This window comes from Oncorhynchus tshawytscha, linkage group LG23, assembly GCF_018296145.1.
Source record: "Oncorhynchus tshawytscha isolate Ot180627B linkage group LG23, Otsh_v2.0, whole genome shotgun sequence".
Taxonomy (NCBI): domain Eukaryota; kingdom Metazoa; phylum Chordata; class Actinopteri; order Salmoniformes; family Salmonidae; genus Oncorhynchus; species Oncorhynchus tshawytscha.
Window position 1 is genome coordinate 17,793,118 of NC_056451.1, and position 8,318 is coordinate 17,801,435.

An 8,318-nucleotide genomic window follows, 5' to 3' on the forward strand; every position below is an offset into this window, starting at 1 on the left:
AAATACGGCGGCTAGAATCCTGACTAGAACCAAAAAATTTGATCATATTACTCCAGTGCTAGCCTCTCTACACTGGCTTCCTGTCAAAGCAAGGGCTGATTTCAAGGTTTTACTGCTAACCTACAAAGCATTACATGGGATTGCTCCTACCTATCTCTCTGATTTGGTCCTGCCGTACATACCTACACGTACGCTACGGTCACAAGACGCAGGCCTCCTAATTGTCCCTAGAATTTCTAAGCAAACAGCTGGAGGCAGGGCTTTCTTCTATAGAGCTCCATTTTTATGGAACGGTCTGCCTACCCATGTCAGAGACGCAAACTCGGTCTCAACCTTTAAGTCTTTACTGAAGACTCATCTCTTCAGTGGGTCATATGATTGAGTGTAGTCTGGCCCAGGAGTGGGAAGGTGAACGGAAAGGCTCTGGAGCAACGAACCGCCCTTGCTGTCTCTGCCTGGCCGGTTTCCCTCTTTCCACTGGGATTCTCTGCCTCTAACCCTATTACAGGGGCTGAGTCACTGGCTTACTGGGGCTCTCTCATGCCGTCCCTGGAAGGGGTGCGTCACCTGAGTGGGTTGATTCACTGATGTGGTCATCCTGTCTGGGTTGGCGCCCCCCTTGGGTTGTGCCATGGCGGAGATCTTTGTGGGCTATACTCAGCCTTGTCTCAGGATGGTAAGTTGGTGGTTGAAGATATCCCTCTAGTGGTGTGGGGGCTGTGCTTTGGCAAAGTGGGTGGGGTTATATCCTTCCTGTTTGGCCCTGTCCGGGGGTGTCCTCGGATGGGGCCACAGTGTCTCCTGACCCCTCCTGTCTCAGCCTCCAGTATTTATGCTGCAGTAGTTTATGTGTCGAGGGGCTAGGGTCAGTTTGTTATATCTGGAGTACTTCTCCTGTCCTATTCGGTGTCCTGTGTGAATCTAAGTGTGCGTTCTCTAATTCTCTCCTTCTCTCTTTCTTTCTCTCTCTCAGAGGACCTGAGCCCTAGGACCATGCCCCAGGACTACCTGACATGATGACTCCTTGCTGTCCCCAGTCCACCTGACCGTGCAGCTGCTCCAGTTTCAACTGTTCTGCCTTATTATTATTCGACCATGCTGGTCATTTATGAACATTTGAACATCTTGGCCATGTTCTGTTATAATCTCCACCCGGCACAGCCAAAAGAGGACTGGCCACCCCACATAGCCTGGTTCCTCTCTAGGTTTCTTCCTAGGTTTTGGCCTTTGTAGGGAGTTTTTCCTAGCCACCGTGCTTCTACACCTGCATTGCTTGCTGTTTTGGGTTTTTAGGCTGGGTTTCTGTACAGCACTTTGAGATATCAGCTGATGTACGAAGGGCTATATAAATACATTTGATTTGATTTGATTTGACGATATGGCCAAAATATTATATCACAGGATTTTTTTTAAATTGCAGGGTATTACGGTATTTGATGGTATTTTTAGTTTTTGAATAATAAAAGTTCTACATTTGCTTTATGAGTAGTGGGGGATCCTAGGGCGGTTAACACATACATTCTAAGTGATTTCAATTAGTCTTTCTCCATTCTGATTGTTTTATACTGGTCACGACTTCCGCCGAAGTCGGTCCCTCTCCTTGTTCGGGCGGCGTTCGGCGGTCGACGTCACCGGTCTTCCAGTCATCGCCGCTCCACCTTTCATTTTTATGTATACCTGAGTTTTGTGGCAGCCGGTATATTGTACTTTGTTTGTGGTACTGTGTGCTGCCTTACTTGTTTTGGGAATTTGGTATTGGTGACGCTGTTGCGTTCTGGTCTTACTATTTGCCTCAGTAAAGTGCTTTGTGTTCACTCATCTCTGCTCTCCTGCGCCTGACTTCTATGCACCAGCTACACCCACCGTTGACAATACTGTTCAATTCAACTTCAAACAAAACAAATTTCTGTACTTTTATAATTTCTGCATTTCCTGCACTCAATTGCAGTCGTGGAAAAAATATCCAATTGTCATACTTGAGCAAAAGTAAAGATACGTTAATAGAAAATTAATCAAGTGAAAGTTACCCAGTAAAATACTACTTGAGTAAAAGTCTAAAAGTATTTGGTTTTAAATATACTTAAGTATCAAAAGTAAATGTAATTAATCTAATGTACTAGTAAACGTATAAATAATTTCAAATTCCGTATACTAAGCAAACCAGATGGCACCATTTTAAAAATATTTTTTATATTTACGGGTAGCCAGGGGAGCACTCCAACACTCAGACATAATTTACAAACAAAGCATTTGTGCTTAGTAAGTCCTCAAGATCAGAGGCAGTAGACGACCAGGGATATTCGCTTGACAAGTGCATGAATTGGACCCTTTTCCTGTCCTGCTAAGCATTACTTTTAAGAGTACTTTTCGGTGTCCGGGAAAATGTATGGCGTAAAAGTACACCATTTTCTTTAGGAATGTAGTAAAGTAAAATGAAAACTTGTCAAAAATGAAAATAGTAAAGTACAGATACAAAAAAAACTGAAGTATTACTTGAAAGTATTTTTACTGAAGTAGTACTTGAAAGTATTTTTACTGAAGTGGTACTTGAAAGTATTTTTACTTAAGTACACCACTTCTCAATTGAGATCATTTCCACACTGCCACGTAGGGCTGCATGATATGGCCAAATAATCTAGGACAATTTTTAACCAAATGTTGCAATTGCGATTTGACTTGCGAATTAGAGCAAAACTGTTGGAAACATGGAAATAGACTGACTATTCTAATTCTATAGTTAGAATATAATAGTGGGCACTTTGAATACAGTGTTATTTGAGATGACAACGAATTAAAATGCCAGGGAGGAGTTATTGTGACAGGGTAGGAACTAAAGTGTTGATAGGTGTTTCCTAGGGTACCCTATGAACTTTGGCTACGTTGCATGTTTTCTCTTAGCTACTTCATGTAGCTAACATATTCTTGCTTTGCATATTCCTCTTTGACTTAGAAAACACTGTTGCACAAACAACATGCTGATTTGCGTAGGTCTACACCATCACTGGTATTATCAGGCTGTATTAGCTAGCTATGTTTGCTCTTACTCAGTACATTTATTAGCTAGCTATTAGCATTAGCGCCTAACAATTAGCATCTCACAAGATTTAGTGTAACTTGCTAACAAAAGACAAACTAGCTGTTTGCTGATGTAAGAAACACAAACTAATAGTCTTATTATAGAACACTAGTGGATTTATATTAAGAAGCAAAGTGTAAACAGCATTGTTGTCATCAACATTGTTGCATGTGCTGCATTGACCATGAAGACTGAACACAAGCCTCATCAAATGCGCTCCTTGAGTGACAGGGGGCATGGCTAGGTCTGTGTGGAAAGTGGCACACTTAACTGATGGAAAGTGGTGTTGGGGGTAAAACATACGACATTATAAAATCCATGTACACAAACAACAAGTGTGCAGTTAAAATTGGCAAAAAACACACACATTTCTTCACACAGGGTCGTGGGGTGAGACAGGGATGCAGCTTAAGCCCCACCCTCTTCAACATATATATTAACGAATTGGCGCGGCACTAGAAAAGTCTGCAGCACCCGGCCTCACCCTACTAGAATCCGAAGTCAAATGTCTGCTGTTTGCTGTTTGCTGATGATCTGGTGCTTCTGTCACCAACCAAGGAGGGCCTACAGCAGCACCTAGATCTTATGCAGAGATTCTGTCAGACCTGGGCCCTGACAGTAAATCTCAGTAAGACCAAAATAATGGTGTTCCAAAAAAGGTCCAGTCACCAGGACCACAAATACAAATTCCATCTAGACACTGTTGCCCTAGAGCACACAAAAAACTATACATACCTTGGCCTAAACATCAGCGCCACAGGTAACTTCCACAAAGCTGTGAACGATCTGAGAGACAAGGCAAGAAGGGCATTCTATGCCATCAAAAGGAACATATATTTCAACATACCAATTAGGATTTGGCTAAAAATACTTGAATCAGTCATAGAGCCCAATGCCCTCTGTGGTTGTGAGGTCTGGGGTCTGCTCACCAACCAAGACTTCAAAAAATGGGACAAACACCAAATTGAGACTCTGCACGCAGAATTCTGCAAAAATATCCTCTGTGTACAACGTAGAACACCAAATAATGCATGCAGAGCAGAATTAGGCCGATACCCACTAATGATCAAAATCCAGAAAAGAGCCGTTAAATTCTATAACCACCTAAAAGGAAGCGATTCCCAAACCTTCCTTAACAAAGCCATCACCCACAGAGAGATGAACCTGGAGAAGAGTCCCCTAAGCAAGCTGGTCCTGGGGCTCTGTTCACAAACACAAACACACCCTACAGAGCCCCAGGACATCAGCACAATTAGACCCAACCAAATCATGAGAAAACAAAAAGATAATTACTTGACACATTGGAAAGAATTTACAAAAAAACAGAGCAATATGTGTAATGTTTACTGTTAATTTTTATTGTTTATTTCACTTTATATATTATCTACCTCACTTGCTACCTCACTTGCTATATTATCTACCTCACTTGCTACCTCACTTGCTATATTATCTACCTCACTTGCTTTGGCAATGTTAACACGTTTCCCATGCCAATAAAGCCCTTGAATTGAATTGAATTGAAAGAGCTGAGAGAGATGACTCAAGTAGCGAAGTAAATTATAAAAATTGACATTACACATTGCGTATCACATTTAACAAAACAAACATTTAAATACCGGTATAGAAGGTAAAGTAAACCGGTCCCTGCACCAATACTGGTATTTCATAAAATACGGTATACCGCCCAGCCCTACTAAAATGTATCTGTGTCCAGTATAAAGGAAGTTAGAGGTATGTTCGTGAGTCAATGCTAACTAGCATTAGCGCAATGACTGGAAGTCTAAGGGTATCTGCTACCCATAGACTTACAGTCATTGCGCTAACTCTAGTTAGCAATTGCGTTAGCGCTAGTTAGCAACTTCCTTCAAACAGCACGCAGAGACATAGAAATGGTATCCACGTCTTAATCTGACTCTGGAAGATAATGGGCCTCATTGCCAAAATCCCAAAGTGTCCATTTAATACTTCACACATACTGTATGCATCAATTTGACTTGCCTAGTTAAATAAAGCTTTAATAAAAACATTGTTTCTCACTTTTTACTTTGATTCCTTTGACATTTAAAAGGATAATTTCCAAACATTTTAATGTATCGTTTTTATTTTTTCCCCAGACAATGAGGCAAGCCAGGCTCTGAAGTTTAGACTCAGAGTGGAGCTTGGAGGAGGACGCAGCTAATAAGCGTTACATCAACTCATGCAGATACAGAGAAAAGAGGCTGCAAGAGAGAAATGAGAAAATGAGAAGAGGGTAAACTTGCAACTGTAAAATGCATAATGCTCAATAAATAACAGGACCAATTAATTCCATTCCATTAGTGTCAGTTAGCTGGACGGTAAATCAGACAGACTTCATGGACCCATATGTGTCAGATCAGTTGTTCTGCTACAAAGGTGTTGAGAAAAAGACCAGATTATTCAAAACTTTTCCATGAGTCAATATGGTTCAATGGTTGTTTTAATAGCCATATTTTATTGTTAATTCAATTAAGGTGGAGCTGGTATACAGAAGGTCAGTGTTGGGTAGCAGTCAGGGTGAAAAATGTGTAATATCTAGATATCTATGTCCCTCCACTCTCAATGTCCTCATGTGACTGACTGGGTTTGAACTCGGGTCATCTACACACCAGAAGACAGTGTTAGCCCGCTTTCCAATGTAATATGAATATGGGGAGGGGGTTTCAACTTTTTTTTGTGGGGGGATCATTGGTTTTGATAGGGCCCCATAACAATTAGGAGCGTTTAACTGCCTTGCTGCATCCAAGCCTTAATTAATTCCTTATAATGTAAAGTTTCCCCACCAACCAACTCCCCCACCTCAGGGGAACCCTGGCAGCGAATGAAACAGCCTCTCCGCCTCCTCATGCTGCTTGGCATGTCTGTTTTTTATTACAGGTTGAACTCGTTTAGCTACGTTTAGTTTTTTCAACTTTCATTACACAAACCGTTCTTTTTTGGAAATAAGTTATTTGTGATAAATGACTGTTGGAAGCACACACTGTATTTCACCACTGGACACCACTGGGGAGGAGTGTGTGGGGTGGGGGGGGTGACCGACAAGGATATTAAATAATTTTATACACAGCTACAGTAAAACACACACACACACACACACACTAGCAGACCCACGCCAAGGATGAATCAGGCTTACAAACAACTAGGTGAGGATGACTGCATGGCTGCTGCCTGTGGTCCTGTGTCAGGATGGTAGCTATGCCACCAGCAGAAAAAACACCCACCCGCCGTGGCTGGAGCAGCTCCAAACTCCATGTTTTAACTACACCCTTCTGAAGGTCGGCTGATGAGGTGCTAAGTGTCTATTAAAGGCAGATCAACACTCCTTAAATCAGGACATTTCTCCTTTAATACCTCACCAAATTCACCTCCAACTGATGTGAAACGGATCAGGCTTTCTATAACATCATCTGAAGAGTGGATAAAAGACACTTTTTCAAAGCACCCTGAACATTTTTTAACAAGCTCTGTTTTCTCTTTCCTTCCATGCTTCCAAATGAGAAACTCTTGAATAAATATTAGTGTTTCAGATTTGTTTTCCAGAGATCGTTCATCTACCCCTTGCAGTTTTGGCCTCGATACTCATTATGCCTAAAATATTGCTACTGCACATGAGATCAGTTGAATATGGGCACTATCATAACAACTGAGCTGCAGCGGTAGAGGTATCCCAACCCTACCAACACTATAAATCTATAGCTATCTATTTCCTTATCTCTACTAAACTGTTTCCTTATCTGATCCTGGATAACCTTTGTCTCTCTTGATTTCCCACTGAGTTCCTGGCACTGGTTCTATAGCTCTGGCTCAGGCCTGTGATCCATGACAAATCGTATGGTGTGTGGAGAGCATGGAGCCGCAGGGAAGCGCTTCACACAGCAGAGCTGTAAACACCAGACTGTATGGGGGGAGAGAGAGAGATAAACACACTTGTAGGTTTAGGAAGCCTGGGTGGATAAATATGCTAGGCTTTGGGACTATAAAGTTCTATCTGACATTTTGGTAAAAAATGATATATTCACTAAGGCCCCGATTCTGACCCGAGTTAAGCGTGCGTAAATGGAACGTAATTAAGTTTTTATGCATTTTTCCTTGAACTTAAGCATGAAAATATTGTGCTATTCACCTGCTGTTTGTTTTGGGTGGAGCTCGAATAAATTAAAGTGTGGCATATTATGACTTTGACTTAATTCCCTAATAATTCCACCTACTTTATGTGCGGGGAAACCTAGAATAACGTCTAGCGAACCTACAGGTTCCAAGTGGAAAAACATCTAGGCCTACTTTCTTTTTTCTGATAGAAATAACACCATTCTCCATGCACTGTAATTTACAAATAGACAAGAGCTATCGATAAGAGCTAGATAAATGTGTAATCTGTTTGGATAAGGGAATTGTAGCCTAAATATAAATTCTACTTGTTTTATATCTATTTTACCTTATAATCGCTGGAGACAAATGTGAAACCAGTCACTTTTTTCCACAGTAAAGTTTATGAAATGCTGTGCATTTATGCAGAATTTAAATTGTATGGCCTTTTAACCTGCAGGGATGGACACTCTCGAAAGTCTTAATTATAGGCTACCCCGACTTTCTCTGTCTCCTATGTCTATCATGTTAAATATTAGCCACTATCAGTATCAACCATCAGTAGGCCTAATAACCACAAATATTCAACTGCCAATTTACTGTTAGTTCCCTTCAGTTGGTATAGTCTACATTATCATTCCATTTAATTACATTGTTTTGTTTACCTTCATTTGCTTCCTCTGTAAATGCCATCACGGCCATGTGGTTGTTGCTGAGGATCATTAGTAACAGTTGATAATATTTAAAAAGACATGTAGGCTAATTAAATTGTTATGGAGTGGAGCACAGACCAAGCCTAAGAGTTTGAACCCGATGCATGGTGCAATCCTTGACTGTGTCATCACACAGTTCCAAGGTTAGTGCAGGCAGGTTAGTGGTTAGTGCAGGCAATAGACTGTAACGATGTGCACTGAGAGTCAGGAAGCAAGTTCAGGGAGTGAGTGTTTTAATAAATAAATGCAACATAAACCAAGAACCACAAACACCATACAGACTGCCTTTCAACCAGGACAACGGAATGGATCCCAGCCGGCGACCCAAAAAAACGACTCGGAAACGAGGCGGTCTTCTGGTCAGACTCCGGAGACGGGCACATCGTGCACCACTCCCTAGCATTCTTCTCGCCAATGTCCAGTCT